An 18743-nucleotide genomic window follows, 5' to 3' on the forward strand; every position below is an offset into this window, starting at 1 on the left:
GATGACTTGCCATTGGAGAGCCTCTTCTCCACATAGTAGGGCATAAGCTTGTTCTTGTTGGCAGACTCGGGATTGGCATGAGGGCGAACACCTTGGGGTGTGGCGAGCCCCTCATCCGGAACCCCAAGCAAGGTCATGAATTCCTTCCAAGTAGCAGTCAGCTGCCGGCCATTGGTCATCCAAGTCATGGTCCTTTCCTCATTGGGATGAAAATGCACTGAGGCAAAGAACTGAGCAAGGATCTCAGGATCATAGTCTTTGTGGAATGAGATGATATGCTCAATGCCAAATTGCTCCACGAGGTCCAAAGCCTCACCAAAGTATTCCTGGTGCGCCTCTTTGCGCATGTGATGCATGTTGATCCACTTCACCTCCACATGGGTATTTTGCTTGGCCTTGATGACATCCAAATAAATGAGATTCTGCTGCTTGGTCCAGAATAGATCATTCCCTCGAAAGTTAGCACGAGGGTTTCCATACGGATTGATCTTCCTCCGAGCGATGAACTCAGCAAGCGATATCTCATCCATACCCTTGGCGGGTTCCTTCTCTTTGGTGGCAGTGGTCTTGGTTCTGCGTTGGGGGCATTGGAGCCCTCTGCTTCCTCTGTGTTGCGCATATGCTTGGATCCCGTGTCACGGCTTGGATTGGAGCGGCGAGCCAGAGCACCTGAGCCACCACCTAAACACACACCACAAAACAAACATGCACGAAATGCGAGAAGGATCAATGCAAAGACCACAACAAAGCAGGAGAAACAAATAGACATGGCACGTGAGAAGTGCCACAAGAGGAATTTGAGACAACGGTAGTAATGTGTGTTGCGCCACGTGCGGTAGTACCGCTCCAAGAAGCGGTAGTACCGGACGTGCGGTAGTACCGCACCAGCAGGGCGGTAGTACCGGACGTGTGGTAGTACCGCACGGTTGCAGATCCGAAATAGCCATGGAGATCTGAGCACAACCGTGTCAACACGCGGTACTACGGTCGATCAAATCCATCACGGGACAACTATAGCAAGTACCAACACTACACAAAACTACTCTCCTACATCCTACTCTTGCATAGATTTGGCCTAAAATCTCAAGAACAACTTGCATCTCCCCAAAACCTAAAAGCAACAAGACGAACAATAAAAAGAGAGGTGGGGAAGAAACTTTGTTCCATGGCAAGAGGGAGTGGTGGGGAACGATCCCACCGGTCGGAATCCGAGGAGAGCGGCCGGAGACGGAGATCCGGCGAGGACCTCCGGCGCCGTTCTTGAGTGAGAGAGAGAGAGAGAGACGAAGTGGGGAGAGAGACGAATGGGTATGGGGGAGTTAGAACTCCCCCTGCCCGTGTTTAACCCCCACGCGCCCTTGACCGCACGGTAGTACCGCATGTCATCGCGGTACTACCGCCCCGGGCGGAAGTACCGCACCGTGACTTTAGTACCGCTCCTCCAGGCGGCAGTAAAAAATTACTGCCGCGCTGGGTGCGGAAGTACCGTGCACTCCTCACGCGATAGTACCGCACGTCATTGCGGTAGTACCGCTCGGGCGGAAGTACCGCACTGAGGCCATAGTACCGCTCCCCAGGCGGCAGTAAAAAATTACTGCCGCGCTGGGTGCGGAAGTACCGCGCGCCCCCCTTGCGGTGGTACCGTGGCAGGTCGCGGTAGTACCGTGAGCTCAAGAAAAGACAGTTTCAACCAAAAGAGAGACACCGAAGCACGGAACCTTCAAGCGAGAGACCACACCAAAGAACTAACACACTGGACACCACAAGCACGAGCTCGCCACGAAGAAAGAGAGGCAAGAACCAACATAGACCAAAAACGAGACACAACCTCTCCAAGGAGAGGGCGGTGGCCGGAGCCACCTATGTTTGAGTCAATTGGTATGGCACCGCGAAGAATTATCCTTGGGCCCATGACCAAAACTCGTCTTTGAAGCACAAGTACCATCAAAAATGGCTAATGTGAAAGAGTTGATCACTTTATGCATAATGGGGGGAGGGAGAGTTCATTGAGAGAACAACACTCCCCCTATGTCCATGCCTACACCTAGATTAGACAACAAGTTGAGTGTGGTGGGGTGTGCAAGGGTTCAAGCAACATTGCTCGAATCAATGATATTTAGCTCATGCCTTAACTCGCGAAATCTTGCTTCATCCAAAGGCTTCGTGAAAATATCTGCAAGGTTATCATGGGTGTTGACGTAGTTGAGCTCGATCTCCCCTCGCCTAATGTGATCTCGGATGAAGTGATACCGAATCTCAATATGCTTCGTCTTGAAGTGTTGCACGGGGTTGAGAGAAATCTTGATGGCACTTTCATTATCACACCAAAGAGGCACTTTGTCACAAATGACACCGTAATCCTTTAAAGTTTGCCTCATCCATAAGAGTTGTGCACAACAACTCCCGGCCGCCACATACTCCGCTTCGGTGGACGAGAGAGACACACAACTTTGCTTTTTAGAAGACCAACTTACCAAAGAGCAACCAAGGAATTAGCACCCTCCGGAAGTGGACTTCCTATCCACTTTGTCTCCCGCCCAATCGGAGTCCGAATATCCTACAAGCTTGAAGTTTGCTCCTCTTGGGTACCATAAGCCAAAGTTTGGGGTATGAGCCAAATATCGAAAGATTCGCTTGACCGCCACAAAGTGGCTTTCCTTAGGTGCGGCTTGAAACCGTGCACAAATTCCCACACTCAACATGATATCCGGTCTAGATGCACAAAGGTAAAGCAAGGAACCAATCATGGAGCGATATACCTTTTGATCCACCGCTTTACCATTGGGATCGATGTCAAGTTGGCACTTGGTGGGCATTGGAGTGGACGCCGGCTTAACATCACTTAGCTTGAATCTCTTGAGCATGTCTTGAGTGTATTTGGCTTGGTTGATGAAGGTTCCTTCTCTTCTTTGCTTTACTTCGAAACCGAGAAAGAACTTCAACTCTCCCATGGAAGACATCTTGAACTTTGAGGTCATGAGTGCGGCAAATTCCTCATTGAAAGCTTTGTTAGGGGAACCAAAGATAATGTCATCAACATATAGTTGGCATACAAACAACTCCCCTTTGACCTTCTTAGTAAAAAGAGTGGGGTCGATTAGCCCAACTTCAAACCCACGATCTTGTAACAACTCGGTAAGGTGGTCATACCACGCACGTGGGGCTTGTTTAAGGCCATAGAGTGCCTTATCGAGTTGATACACATGATCGGGAAAGTAGGGATCCTCGAACCCGGGGGGTTGCTTGACATAAACCAACTCATTAATAGGACCATTAAGAAAAGCACTCTTCACATCCATTTGTTGCAACTTAAAGTTGTGATGAGAAGCATAAGCAATCAACAAACGAATAGATTCAAGGCGAGCAACGGGAGCAAAGGTTTCACCGTAGTCGATACCCTCGACTTGGGAGTAGCCTTGTGCCACCAATCGTGCCTTGTTGCGAATGATGGTCCCATGAGCATCTTGCTTGTTCTTGAATATCCACTTGGTTCCAATGACATTGTGGTTCCCCGTTGGCCTCGGCACTAATCTCCACACCTTGTTGTACTCGAAGTTGTTGAGTTCTTCATGCATGGCATTAAGCCAATCCGGATCTTCGAGTGCTTCATATACCTTTTGGGGTTCAACACAAGAGACAAACGCGTGATGTTCACAATAGTTTGCCAATTGTCTACGAGTGCTTACCCCCTTTTGAATGCTTCCAAGCACATTCTTCATGAGATGACCCTTGGTGGAGAGCTTGGATGCAATCTTGGCGGCACGACGCTCCAATTCCTCCTCGGTGGTGAGTTGAGGAGCGGTCACTTGATCATCTTGAGCGCCGTCTTGAGCTTGTTCTTGATCTTGAACTTGCTCGGAGGAGAGAACTTGACCTTGGGCATCACTTGGTGTGTCACCACCGTCTTGAGCATGATCTTGCCCTTGGTCTTGTTCATGAGGTTGAGGGCCTTCACTTTGTTCTTCGGAAGCGTGTGGGCCTTGGGTTGGTGATGGCTCCACTTGAGTGGAGCATTGTCCTTCTCCTTCGGCCACAAGGGGTTCCTCAATGGGTAGGATAAAACCAACACCCATTCTTCTTATGGCTTGAGGAGGAATTTCATCACCTACATCACAAGTGCCACTTTGCTCCACTTGGGAGCCGTTATTCTCATCAAACTCCACGTTACACGTCTCCTCAATAAGTCCCGTGGATTTATTGAGGACACGGTAAGCATGAGAGTTTGTAGCATAACCAACAAATATGCCCTCATAAGCTCTAGCCTCAAATTTAGACAACCGAACACCTTTCTTGAGAATGAAACACTTACACCCGAACACCCGAAAGTACTTGAGGTTGGGCTTGTTACCGGTGAGTATCTCATATGGAGTCTTGTTCAAGCCCTTGCGGAGGTAGAGCCGATTGGATGCATGACACGCGGTGTTGATGGCTTCGGCCCAAAAGTTGTATGGAGACTTGAACTCCGCCATCATGGTCCTTGCCGCATCCATCAACGTCCGGTTCTTCCTCTCCGCAACACCGTTTTGTTGAGGGGTGTAAGGTGCGGAATATTGATGCTTGATCCCCTCATCACTAAGAAACTCATCCAAGGTGTAGTTCTTGAACTCGGTGCCGTTGTCACTTCTTATTGTCAAGATCTTTGCATTGTGTTGACGTTGGGCTTCATTCGCAAAGTCAATGACGGTTTGTTGGGTCTCGCTCTTCCTCTTGAAGAAATACACCCAAGTGTATCTTGAATAGTCATCCACAATCACCAAGCAATACTTCCTACCCCCAAGACTATCAAAGGATGGAGGCCCAAAGAGATCCAAATGAAGGAGCTCCAAAGGCCTCTTCGAGTAAATGATAGTCGTGGGAGGGTGAGCCGTCTCATGTAGCTTTCCTTCGATACAAGCACTGCAAGCACGATCTTTAGCAAAACTAACATTCGTTAGTCCACGGACATGGTCCCCCTTGAGAAGACTTTGCAAAGATCTCATATTGACATGGGCTAAACGGCGATGCCAAAGCCATCCCACGTCAACTTTAGCCATTAGGCATGTCGCGGTCTTAGTGGGTCGCTCCGAAAAGTTAATCACATAGAGACCGTTCTCGACATGCCCAACAAAGGCTACTTTAAGAGTCTTGCTCCACAAGAGGGCCACGGTATCAATATCAAAGAAAGTGGCAAAGCCCATGATTGCAAGTTGACGAACGGAAAGTAAATTGTATGCAAGGGACTCAACAAGCATGACCTTCTCGATCGTGAGATCATGAGAAATGACAACTTTGCCGAGTCCCAATACCTTAGAAGACGAGGCATCACCCCACTCGACATTGGTGGGCATAGATGGAATCTTGTGCACGTCCACCACCAAGTCCTTGCTTCCGGTCATATGATTTGTAGCTCCACTATCGAGCAACCATGATCCCCCACCGGAAGCAAACACCTACAAGAGATCAATGCTTGGTTTTAGGTACCCATTTTGTAATGGGTCCTTTGATGTTAGTAACAAGGGTCTTAGGAACCCAAATAGACCATTCAATATACTCATGAGGAGAACCAACAAATTTGGCATAAACATGCCCATCACTAGCACGGCATAACACATAAGAAGGATTAAAGTCGCCGGCTTTGTTGGAAGGGGTGGCATTGCCCTTCTTGACACCGCCACCCTTCGCATTGTTCTTCTTCTCCTTGGAAGCACCCTCTCCCTCCTTCACAAAAGTTTGCTTGAGAGGAGGAGGTCGTTTGGTCTTGTCATTCTTCTTCTTGTTCTTGGGCTTGGGTGCGAACCCAATCCCCTCCTTGGCCACAACTTCCTTTTGATTGCTCAAAAGGTCGTTGAGGTTCTTCTCACCTTGTATGCATGACACAAGGCCTTTCTCAAGTTGCTCCTTCAACTTAGCATTCTCCTCAACAAGATGCACATGCTCACAACAAGGGTTAGTAGCATTTGCATTATCAATTAACACCATATGAGGAAAGGTGGCTTTCTCCTTAGTTAGCTTCACTTGGAGTTGATCATGAGACTCCTTGAGGCTAGCATGAACACCCTTCAAGACTTTGTGAGCCTTGTCGAGAATGTCAAACTCCTCTTTGAGTCTAGCAAGATCAACCCCAAGCTTTGCCTTCTCGGAGTTTAGCACACGAGACACAACAAGAGCATGATCAAGATCTTTCTTTAACTTAGCATGATCATCGTTGTGTGACTCCTCAAGAGCCAAACGAAGACCACGCTCTTCGTCAAGAGCATTGGAAAGATCCGAAATCTCATCGGCATAGTCACGACTATGCCCCTCCATCTTAGAGATGGTATCTTCGTGAGCCTCGATCATGTCATTGGCTTCACCAAGTTGTTCCAAGAGAGCAACGAAGTGCTTCTTGGATTTACCCTTGAGTTTACCCATAAAGGTCTCAAACTCATTCTCCTCCACATTTGTCCCCTCATGTTCATCAATGCTATCCGTCGAAGAAGGATGATTAATGATGGTAGTTTTGATGTTGGGGGTTACCTTGTTGGTGGCTTTAGCCATGAGGCACTTGGCGGTGATGTTCTCATTGGGTGAGTCGAAGAGAGACATCCGTGGAGTCATCGCAATGGCAACGGAGGCCATGGCAACCGACTCACCATCTTCATCATCGTCATCATCCTCATTGTACTCTTCTTGTACCACCAATGCCTTGGGAGGAGTCTTCTTGGTGAAGTTGCTCTTGTTGGGGAACGACTTGGCCTTGTCCTTTCGGATGAGCTTGCCACCATTGTCTTCCCTCTTCTCGTAAGGGCACTCCGCAACAAAGTGGCTCACATTGCCACAATTGAAGCAAGTCCTCACTCGTTGCTTGCCCTTTGCGCCACTTGAATTGTTCTTGTTGAAGTTTGGCCTTGAGTTCTTCTTGCTCCAAAATTGCCTTGAAGCAAGAGCCATGTGTTCATGATAGGCATACTTCGTATCTTCGAGGTTGCTCTCCTCTTCTTCCTCTTCATCCTCTTCCTCCATACTAACCTTGGCCTTTAGAGCAAGGTTGGGCTTCTTTACTCTTTGAGAGCGAAGAACCGCATTGTCGGCGGTCTTGTCCAAGATGCTCATAGCAACGAACTCATCCAACACTTCACTTGAGGACAAGGTGTGGAAGTCCGGCCTTTGACGAATGACGGAGGACATGGCTTTGTGGTAGGGCATCATTGCCTTGAGGAATTTGCGCTTGATCCAATTGTCATCCGTGTCCTTACTTCCATGATCTCGGAGAGAGACCGCGAGTTTGGTTACTCTCCGATAAAGCTCACGAGGTTCTTCATCTTCTTTCATTGCAAACTCATCGGCTTCATCTTGCACCACTTCATAGTTGGAGCGTTGAATGCTTGCGCTTCCCCGATAGAGGGAAATCACTTGTTGCCAAGCATCTTTGGCAATGGTGTAGGGCCGGAGATGAGGAAGATCTTCGGGTGGGATTGCTTCTTGGATGATGAAGAGAGCATTCTCATTGAATTGATGGTCCACGACTTCTCTAGGAGTGAAGTTGCTTTGGTCATGCGGATAGAAACCTTCTTCAATGATTCTCCAAAGGTTAGTGTTCACATGATTTAAATGACGCTTAAAACGATAGACCCAAGAATCAAATTCTACATTCTTCTCAATCTTAGGGGCCGGGCCGGCATGATTCAAATGAGTGGAAGGAAGCGGTCCACCATAGACAAGTGGAGGTTCCACATGGGCAAAGATGCCGGTGCCATTTTTACCACTAGAAGAAGGAGCTTTCTCGCTAGTAGCTTCCCCCTTGTCGGAGGTAGCATCCGTCACCTTGTTAGCGGGATCACCCACTTTCAACGGTGCGGTGGAAAGTTTAAGCCCTTCTAAGAATTTATTAAACATGCTTTCGACCTCGGTCGTCATGGAGGTTTTCAATGTGTCCAACGCCACATTGAATTCCTCACGAGAGACCGCGGTTCCCCCATCTCCCGTAGACGAGACCGGATTCACACCGGAGTGCTCCTCCACACCGTCTACGACGTCAACCATACTCTTCGGACGGTAAAGTCCTTAATAAAGAGACGAGGCTCTGATACCAATTGAAAGGATCGATATAGTTGACTAGAGGGGGGGTGAATAGGCAACTAACAATTTTTAGCTTTTCTTTACCAATTTAAACTTTGCATCAAAGTAGGTTGTCTAGATATGCAACTAGGTGAGCAACCTATATGATGCAACAACAATAAGCATACACGCAAGCAAGAGATAAAGCACAAATAAGCTTGCACAAGTAAAGGCACGAGATAACCAAGAGTGGAGCCGGTGAAGACGAGGATGTGTTACCGAAGTTCCTTCCCTTTGAGAGGAAGTACGTCTCCGTTGGAGCGGTGTGGAGGCACAATGCTCCCCAAGAAGCCACTAGGGCCACCGTATTCTCCTCACGCCCTCACACAATGCGAGATGCCGTGATTCCACTATTGGTGCCCTTGGAGGCGGCGACCGAACCTTTACAAACAAGGTTGGGGCAATCTCCACAACTTAATTGGAGGCTCCCAACGATACCACGAAGCTTCACCACAATGGACTATGGCTCCGCGGTGACCTCAACCGTCTAGGGTGCTCAAACACCCAAGAGTAACAAGATCCACAAGGGATTAGTGGGGGGATTCAAATTCTCTTGGTGGAAGTGTAGATCGGGGCCTTCTCAACCAATCCCTAGAGAATCAACAAGTTTGATTGGCTAGGGAAGGAGATCGGGCGAAAATGGAGCTTGGAGCAACAATGGAGCTTGGAGGTGGAAGAGGTAGTCAACTAGAGGAGGAAGACACCCCTTATATAGTGGAAGAACAAATCCAACCGTTATCCACCAACTCAGCCTGCGCAGCGCGGTACTACCGCACCTGAGGCGCGGTACTACCGCAGGGGCACGCGGTACTACCGCGGAGCCCCGCGGTACTACCGCCCACGCAACAGAGACCAGAACAGCCACACATGCCCTAAGGCAGAGGGCGGTAGTACTGCTGGCGTGGTACTACCGCTCCCCTTGCGGTACTACCGCAAGGCAGGGGCTGTCCAGGGATGGGAAGGCACGGATATAGAAAATTACATCCGTGGCTACTTCCGCAGAGTTGGAGTCGATGCAAAAACCCGACGCGGTAGTACCGTAAGCCAGCCGCGGTACTACCGCGCGAGGCGCGGATGTAAAAAATTACATCCGCCCCTTACTGCCGCGTACTTGCGGAACTAAGCAGGGACCACGGTACTACCGCTTACTAGAAGCGGTACTACCGTGGGTCCTTGCGGTACTACCGCACCAGCGGGCGGTACTACCGCAAGGTCCTGCGGTACTACCGCTCTGACGAGCAGTGCTACCGCACCCCTTAGTTCGGCAAACAAGAGCTATATTTGCATAGACAAGGAAAACATAGGATGCTCCAAAGGCAAGAGGAAAGGAGGTGCAAGGGACGATGTGTACGTGATGAATCCACCCAACCTTTCCAACGCGGACCCCCTCTTAATAGTACGGCTTCCCTACGACTCAATACCACCGAAAAGAACCGAAGAGAAACGCCGTCTTCTATAGCCTTCGAGGGAAACCCAATCATCTTGTGCCTAGTCAATATATCTGAAATATTCGATGCACATGATTAGTCCGCAAAAGCATTGTCATCAATCACCAAAACCAACTAAGGGATAAAATGCCCTTACAGTAGTCATGGATAAGAGAGCACATCCTCAGGATGAGCAACATGGCAGCAAAGCTAAAGCCCATGGATGAGGATCTGGAGATCAAACCAAAGCTCCTGGTCCACCTAGTCATGGCTTCACTGCCGAAGGAATTTGAAGCCTTTGTTGTAAACTACAATATGTCACCTGGAACATGGGACATTGAAAAGACAATAGCAATGTGTGTCCAAGAAGAGGACAGACTCAAAGCCTCACATGGTGGTTCAATCAACTATGTGAAGGATAAGAAAAAGAATTACAACCAAAACAGCAAAGGTTCTCCTGCAAAGCCATATGGTAAAGCCCCCTATAAGCATCAGCGTCAGCAACAGCCTTTCCCATTGGACAAAGACACTTGTCTCCACTGTAAGAAGACCAGGCATTACAAGAAAGACTGTCCTGATTGGCTAAAGTCAATCATGGCAAAAAGAGGTAACAATATAGTTTCATTTGTAAATGAATCCCTGTATGCACAGTTTTCAAAATCCACTTGGTGGATTGACTCAGGAGCAACTGTTCATGTTGCAAATTCTTTACAGGGATTCCATTCGACGCGGACTACACTAAGAAGCGAAAGACGCATTGAAGTGGCAAACGGAGTTGAAGCAGAAGTTGAAGTTGTCGGTGATATCTGGAGTTAGCTGATGGATTCAATCTTCTACTTAGAGATGTTTTATTTGTTCCAGCATGTCGTAGAAACTTAATAAGTGTTTCTTGTTTGGACAAAGATAATTATGAATGTTATTTTGGACATGGCAAGTGTGCCATTTGGTTAAATAATGCTTATGTGGGTGATGCTTTACTACATGATGAGCTTTATTTGTTATCACTTCGTGAAAAAGTTTATTCCGTTTGCAATGTGAAAGAAAATGTTTCCGCGTCGAATAAAGAACAAAAGAAAAGAAAAGGAACATTTGACTCATCGAAATTATGGCACTGTCGCTTGGGCCATATTTCGAAGGGGAGAATAGAAGGATTAGTCAAAAGTGAAATTCTTCCTCCGTTAGAATTCTCAGACTTAGAACAATGCATAGATTGCGTTAAAGGAAAGTACGTAAAATAAATCAAAAAAAGGTGCAATCCATAGCACAGGCACACTAGAAATCATCCACACTGACATTTGTGGACCATTTCTGGTGAAAAGTGTGGATGGATATGACTCGTTCATAACATTCACAAATGATTACTCTCGCTATGGTTATATTTATCCAATCAAAGAAAGATCGGAAGCGTTGGATAAATTTAAAATATTCAAAGCTGAAGTTGAAAATCAGCATGATAAAAGAATAAAGATAGTAAGGTCCGACCATGGGGGAGAGTACTATGGTCGGCACACTCCATATGGCCAAGTCCCTGGACCTTTTGCAAAGTTCTTGCAGGAGACAGGCATAGTAGCCCAGTATTCAATGCCGGGCAAGCCTCAGCAAAATGGAGTAGCTGAAAGGCGCAACCGTACACTTATGGATATGATGCGTAGTATGATGAGTTATTCCAACTTTCCATTGGGATTATGGATGGAGGCGCTTAAAACCGCCATTCACATTCTCAATAGAGTACCAAGCAAGTCGGTGCCCAAAACACCGTACGAGCTATGGAAAGGAAGGGTGCCATCCCTACAACACTTCAAGGTGTGGGGGTGCCCTGCTGAGGCCAAAATGTTTAATCCAAACATTGCAAAGTTAGATCCCAAAACAGTGAGTTGCCACTTCATTGGCTATCCAGACAGATCAAAGGGTTTTCGTTTCTACTGCCCAGACAGATATACAAAGTTTGTGGAAACGAGACATGCAGTCTTCTTAGAGGACGAAATGATGAGGGGGAGCTTGGTAACTCGGAAAATTGATCTTGAGGAGAAGGGGGTGCATGCACCTAATCCGATGATTCAGGAGCCATTTTTCTCACTACCAGTTGCAACTCCACCCATGACAACTATGGGGGTAGACCCGGAACCTGTCCGTCAGGAGCCGACTGAACCCGTTGTTGAGCATGAAAGGGAGATGCAGCAGCAAATTTTAGAAGAAGTGCCCGAAGTTGAGGCACAGAATGTGCCTGAAACCGAGGCCCTTAGAAGGTCTACAAGACCAAGAAAGTCAGCTATTTCTACTGACTTTAAAGTTTATAACACAGAAATGGTTCATATGGAAAAAGATCCCACCTCATATGAAGAAGTCATGAGAAGCCCTCATTCATCGATGTGGATGAAGGCAATGGAAGACGAGATGAAATCGATGAGTTCCAAAGATGTTTGGGACTTAGAGGAAATTCCTAAAGGAGCCAAAACAGTAGGCTGCAAATGGGTCTACAAAATTAAGTATGACTCTAAAGGGAATGTAGAAAAGTATAAAGCACGACTCGTGGCAAAAGGATTTACACAAGAGAAGGGATAGATTACAATGAGACATTTTCTCCAGTCTCATGTAAGGATTCCTTCAGAATCATAATGGCATTAGCTGCTCATTTTGATTTAGAGTTACATCAAATGGATGTAAATACGACATTTCTCAACGGGGATTTAAAAGAAAATGTCTACATGAAAGAACCCAAAGGTTTTATCATGGAAGGCAAGGAAAATATGGGATGCCGCCTGAAGAAATCCATTTATGGATTAAAGCAAGCCTCTAGACAGTGGTATCTAAAGTTTAATCAAACGATTAAAAGTTTTGGATTTAAAGAAAATATTGAGGATAACTACATTTATGCAAAGTTTAAAAATGGGAAATATATTTTCCTAATCTTGTGTGTGGATGATATTCTGCTTGCTAGCAGTGATGTTAGTCTACTACAAGAAACAAAGAAGTTCTTATCCTCGAATTTTGACATAACAGATCTTGGTGAAGCATCATATGTTTTGGGCATAGAAATTCACCGAGATAGAAACAATGGAGTCTTAGGACTATCGCATAAAGCATATTTAGAAAAGGTTCTTAAAAAGTATAATATGCATGCGAGTAAAGCCACACCTGCTCCTATAGTTAAGGGCGATAGTTTTGGGAAATTCCAATGTCCCAAGAACCAGTACGAGATCGATCAAATGAAAGCAGTACCATATGCTTCGGCAATTGGCAGCTTATAGTATGCACAAGTGTGCACTCGCCCTGACCTAGCTTTTATCACCGGGGTACTCGGTAGATATCAAGAGAATCCAGGCATGGAGCACTGGAAGATGGTAAAGAAAGCATTGCGTTATGCACAAGGCACGAAGGACTACATGCTAATATACAGGAGAAGTGATTCCCTAGAGATAAAAGGGTATTCAGGCGCAGATTTTGCGGGGGACAGAGATGATAGAAAATCCACGTCAGGATACGTCTTCACTCTCGCTGGGGGAGCTATTTCGTGGAAAAGCTCCAAACAGTCGATAGTTGCATCATCCACGATGTATGCAGAATTCATAGCATGCTTCGAGGCCACGGGGCAGGCGATATGGCTAAAGAAATTTGTACCCGACTTGAAAGTGGTAGATTGTATTCACAAACCACTAAAGATGTACTGTGATAACCAGCCCGCAGTATTCTATGCTCACAACAACAAATCGAGTAATGCTGCCAAAACAATAGAGATAAGGTATTATGTTGTGAAAGATAAAATCCAGGATCAAACTATAAGTCTCGAGCATATAAGGACAAAAGATATGCTTGCGGATCCGCTAACGAAAGGCTTACCACCCAATGTGTTCAAGGAACACTTAGCCGGCATGGGTTTAAGGGAAAGCCTTATGATTCCTGGATAGGCCCAAAAGAAACAGAATTTGTTTCTGAACATAACGTATGTTGTAGCTGTATGATTCTATCGGCAATTAAGCTGTGACGATGAAACATGCTCTATGTACCAATAAGTGATGAAACAAATAAACTAGAAAGTATAAAGTTAAAAGTAAAGTTGAGATCAAGGGGGAGAATGTTAGGTTGATCTCTCTCTCTCTCGTTCGAACCCAACGGGTCGAACGGGCCCCTGACTCGCGCCCCGATCGGGGGCGCCCAACCAAACCATGGTTGGTGGGTCCCTGTGACCCGCGCTATATAAACAGAGGTGGGGGCCGGGGCACGACTTACGAGGTTAATCGCTCCCACAATCCCCACCTACAATCCCTACCGATCTAGGGTTAGCGCGGTGCTCATGGGAAGCACACCACCGCCGCCATCTCACTGCCATCACCGCTGCCACAACATCACCATGGTTGCTGGTTCGAGCTCGCAAGGCAAGGCAGAATGTAGGTTTACCGGATCGATCTAACCTATCCGATCCAAAGTGAATCTATCAGTATCATGCACTTGGGACTCGCAAACATGCTTACGTGGCAGGCAATTAAAGAAGAGAGAGACGGTTATAGTAACATAGGTAGATACCGTAACATAATAAATGTGATACTACTATGTGTTATGCATGGCAATAAATGAGACCATCTATGATACTAATCTATAATACTATGCACTATAAAAGTAGTAATATAGACTAGTAACATATGGATGTTACTAGTCCAAGTTACTCACCACTATGACCAGACTGCGACAGACACGACGCGGACCAGCTTCAGGAGGACGGCTCAGCTCCTGACACGAGCCCACCTGAGCCTTCCACGGCGGACGCACAAACAGAAACCGGCCGTCCGCGGAATTATTAAATGCCTCTCTCAACTACCACCGCTCAATAGCTACCTGTTGGCCAAAATATCCCACTCCCCCCTTGTTAGCACACACTGCAGTTTATGGGCTAAAAACTACAAGCCACTACAATGTCAGTCATCATTAAAGCTGAGTTTCTCTCAAACTTAAGACTGAGGGCCTGTTTGGTTCCAAATAATTAAGTCACCAACTTATAAGTCGAAAAGTGAAAAAGTGACTTATTTTGCCAAACAGACCCAACTTATAAGGGCCTGTTTGGTTCCAAATAAGTCACCAACTTATAAGTTGAAAAGTGAAAAAAGTGACTTATTTTGCCAAACAGACCCAACTTATAAGTCACTCCAACTTATAAGTCATAAGTTGCTCCACCCCAACTTAAAACTTATAAGTCACCCCATTTTACATGGGTCCCACCACCTTCACATAAAAAAACAAGGTGGGAATGTGTGGTCAGGTGACTTATAAGTCAGGTGACAACCAAACACGCGTGACTTATAAGTCACTGGTTTTAAGTCACCTGACTTATTGGAACCAAACAGGCCCTAAGTCATCCCCAACTTATAAGTCATAAGTTACTCCACCCTAACTTAAAATTTATAAGTCACCCCTTTTACGTGGGTCCCACCACCTTTACATAAAAAAACATGGTGAAAAGGTATGGTCAGGTGACTTATAAGTCAGGTGACAACCAAACAAGAGTGACTTATAAGTCACTGGTTTTAAGTCACCTGACTTATAAGTCAGGTGACTTATTGAAACCAAACAGGCCCTGAACTTGGTAGCAAAAGGAACAACAACACCCAGCGCGACACCAAATATACAGTGTGAGATGGAGAACGCAGCACTTTTTTCCCGCCACTAGAGCCTTTGTCATACACTTCTTGCCTCCACCCGGATCTGGTAGAGGAGAAATGAAGCGTCATTAATGACAGAATGAAAAAAGGAACATAAAAATAACAATAAATATGATATAAAAGATTCAGAGCAGATGCAAGTTATTCTGTAAAGCTACAGAGCTGATTCAACCATGGTACACCACTGATTCAGCAAAAGTAAAATCTGATTCCCAACTCAAAAAAAACTATAGATATTCAGAGCAGATTCTGTAGATAGAAAACTGAGAACTATAAGGTACAAGAGTTATTTATTCAGATCATCATCTTCTTCTTCTTCAGTCAACCAACCAAGGAACCAGGGAAGATAAATGGATAGCTTAAAATTAACCTCTTGTTCGGCAAACTCGTGCACAAGCTGTAGTCGAAGCCCAGAACAAAATGAATGTTTGGTGGTCTATTGCATTGGCCATGCACGCATTCAGTCAGTTGGTCAGTCAGCACCGTTAGAAGAACACGTTACGCTGGGATGTCGTGATCTAACGAGCAGTGCTCCAGACTCTTTTGAAAATCGGGTTCAACTTACTAGCCACAAATAGGTTCATGTGCTCTGATTTCATCGTCAGCTACACCAAAAGTTAGATATAGGAAACCAAATTATACCGGCTAAATATTTAGTATCAAGAAAACCACCAGATAATCTTTAAGAAATAACAAGACTTCGATTAATAAAAACCAAAGCCAATTCTTCAGTTCAAAGCCAAAAAGAGACAAGGCAGATCAATTCGCAACTATTTCAAATGCTGACCAAGACAACTTGGTAATTTTAATGCCAACATGCACGGTAGCTATTCAGCCCAAATTCGAAAACTGACAACAACTTGCCATCCATATCAACCTGAAGTAGCCACTCGTCAAATTTGAAAACCAAGCCAATTCTTCAGTTCAAAGGAAAACAGAGACATGAGGCAGATCAATTGGCAACTATTTCAAAAGCTGACAAAAAATAATGCATAATTTTAGACAGTATGCATGACATTTTTTGCAAATATTTATTATATAAATTTGCCTCGGTGTGAACATGTAACATGCTGCCGATTGCCCTGTTTTCTTGTACCACCTAATTATCATTTTGACTGCATAGTTGAAATGATATAGAAGCTTTGGATCTTCAGTTAGATAAATCACAAAGCTGACTATCAACAAGCAGACCAGCACACTGGGCAATAGGCGAAGAAGATTTACAAGTTGTATATATTTTGCTTGCATGTCGCTCTATCGCCAAGTTTGTCCTCCTAACTAGTCCACCCTGGTAGAAGACAGACTTCGTCAGTTATTTTAACATCATGTAGGTGGTCTGGGAATTACTGTTTTATAAAATTGGAATGATTAATACTCACTACCATTGTCCGCTTCTCATAGATTTCTTCACGCTCAAGATCAAACTGGAGTTGCATCGCATGTACTGCCTTACAAATATGTGCATCGGGCTTGCAGTCGGCATGTAAGACTTCAACACGTGGTTCGCGCTCTCACTCCGTTGTACTTATCAAGCAACATGCCCATGTTGTCGCGAACTCATCCTTTTTTCAGCATGTGATTCACAACTTTACGGAACTCCGCTTGAAAGTAACTCTTCTTCGTCTACAGTGGTCCCAAGCTTTCCTTCGTCTTCTTTAGGACATGCCATTTGCACCACCGGCGCACAGTGTCTGGAGACACCTTGCTGATTGCGACCTCCATGGCCCTGTTCTGGTATGCTCAAAATGCATAGCATAGTCAGTTCTATGTTTCAGAAGCAAAATGTCATAAGCAAGATAAAATAAATATAAACCTAATGCTATCACCTGTAGTATTGTCCTGGGTGCAGGCCCTCCCGTCATGCTCAGGAACTCAGCAAAAACCCATTCAAAACTCTCAACCTACTCATCTCTCATCACCACACCAGCATGGATAATGCTTTGGAAGTGATTGTTTACTCCGAAAAACAAACCAAATGGCATGTCATATAAGTTGGTTCTGTATGTTGTGTCAAATGTTACCACATCACCCAAGAACTGGTATTGCATCCTACTGATTCCATTTGTCCACATCAAATTCTTCACTCAGCTTTCACTGTTCGCGAGCACTCGACTTTCACTGTTCACTAGCACTTCGTCCTTTCAGCATTTAGTCTGATTTTGCCATACCGGATCCCAAATCCAGTCTCCCACGAATAGAGATTGTAGAAGTCGTATGCCTTACCAAGTGAGTCGAAGGTGAGGGTAACACTTCTAGTAGGTTCTTCGGCATATTTTCTTATTGTCTGCTCCGATGCACCCATCCGAGGACACGGTGTCCTGTCCAGGGTGCACTTCCTAGACGCAACCTGAGATTTTACAGTAAAAAAACATTGGCATTTTGCAACAAAAGAAAAAAAGGTTTCCCTGGTGACATTTTTGTCTGTATTTCCAATATTGATCTCAAACATGAGATTTTACAGTAGAAAAACGTTGGACTCTTCAAAGAAGAAAAAAAAAATCATGCATATTCTCTCATTCCTATCAGGTTGTTCATCGTTCCAGTATTTTGATCTCAAACCAGATTTTTTTTTCCGTAACAAAGAACATTGGGCTGTTCAAAAAAAAAAAAAAATCCTGCATGTTTTCTCATTGCTTACAAGTTTTGTCAGGCTTTCAGTATTTTTTATCTCAAAACCTACATGTCTGCCAACGTCTCGCGTGCAAGGTTTATAATTTATGAAAAAATGGAATTAGTTTCAGCTCACCTCTTCGTCCACCAAGGGGCCTCTGGGTTGACCCGGTCAGTTAATGTTCTGAAGCAGTGGGGGATGAATCTTGACGCCCGTCGGTCGCCGCAGTTCGGTGGCTACGGGCCACACCCCCAACATTCTGCACGCTACCAGAGTCAACATTTTGTTCTTGTTCACTAGTCGGATCCGCTAGCCCAGCAGTTAACAACGCAAGTGGCACTGGATCTAGGTTTTCCAAACTACTATATCTGCTAACTCTTCTCCAAGGGGAAAACATGCAGAAACACACGCCATTTGCATCAGCAAAACTTATCAAGAAATAAGATCCGCCAGGCCGCCAATCTACTCAAACATCGGACAAAGCAGGGATTTTACTGGTACACGGATCCACTTACCGGCCCTGGATGGCATCTAGCAGGAACTCTAAACCACCGTCCTCCATCGATCTGACTCCGGCGATTTAAGCAGCCGCATCGGTGCGACAGAGTGGGTCGGGGTGGTATGATTGATTTGTTCATGTTCTTTTTTTGAGAGAGATTTGTTCATGTTTTTACCCCAAAGCTCACCCGACATTAGTGGCTAAATCGTTAGTTACCCGAACGGCTCAGCTATATCGCGACGTCCTGTACGGCGCTCCTGTTCCTGGATCTGTGTGTTTGGTTCTTGTCCTCGCACAAAGGTGCCTGGCCTGGAGGGGTGCCTGAAAGTTGCCTGGACCTTGTTCGGTTGCTGGCCTGGTGATCTTTCTGCTAGCCTGGCCTGGACGGACGTACAACGGTGATTAGCCTGGCCAACATGCAGGCACACAATTAACCTGACCCAGGCTACGTGGAAGGGAAGCCTGGACACAAAATTTGA

The 18743-nt window shown here is 45.7% G+C and overlaps 1 long non-coding RNA gene across 4 annotated transcripts; it reads right to left on the reverse strand.

The window, feature by feature from the left end:
- Positions 1 to 14908: 14908 nt before the first annotated feature.
- LOC123180158 (uncharacterized) lies at positions 14909 to 18440 on the reverse strand. 4 transcript variants are annotated; one of them, XR_006490739.1, is made up of 6 exons: positions 18281 to 18440; positions 17901 to 18024; positions 16981 to 17501; positions 16537 to 16885; positions 16379 to 16442; positions 14909 to 15197 (listed from the first exon to the last, which is right to left on the reverse strand). It is a non-coding gene; the product is annotated as an uncharacterized lncRNA (long non-coding RNA). The 4 variants fall into 4 exon arrangements; XR_006490738.1 differs by having other exon boundaries at positions 14909 to 16442; XR_006490737.1 differs by having other exon boundaries at positions 16379 to 16885.
- Positions 18441 to 18743: the final 303 nt, after the last annotated feature.

Source organism: Triticum aestivum, chromosome 1D, assembly GCF_018294505.1.
Source record: "Triticum aestivum cultivar Chinese Spring chromosome 1D, IWGSC CS RefSeq v2.1, whole genome shotgun sequence".
NCBI classification, from domain to species: Eukaryota; Viridiplantae; Streptophyta; class Magnoliopsida; order Poales; family Poaceae; genus Triticum; species Triticum aestivum.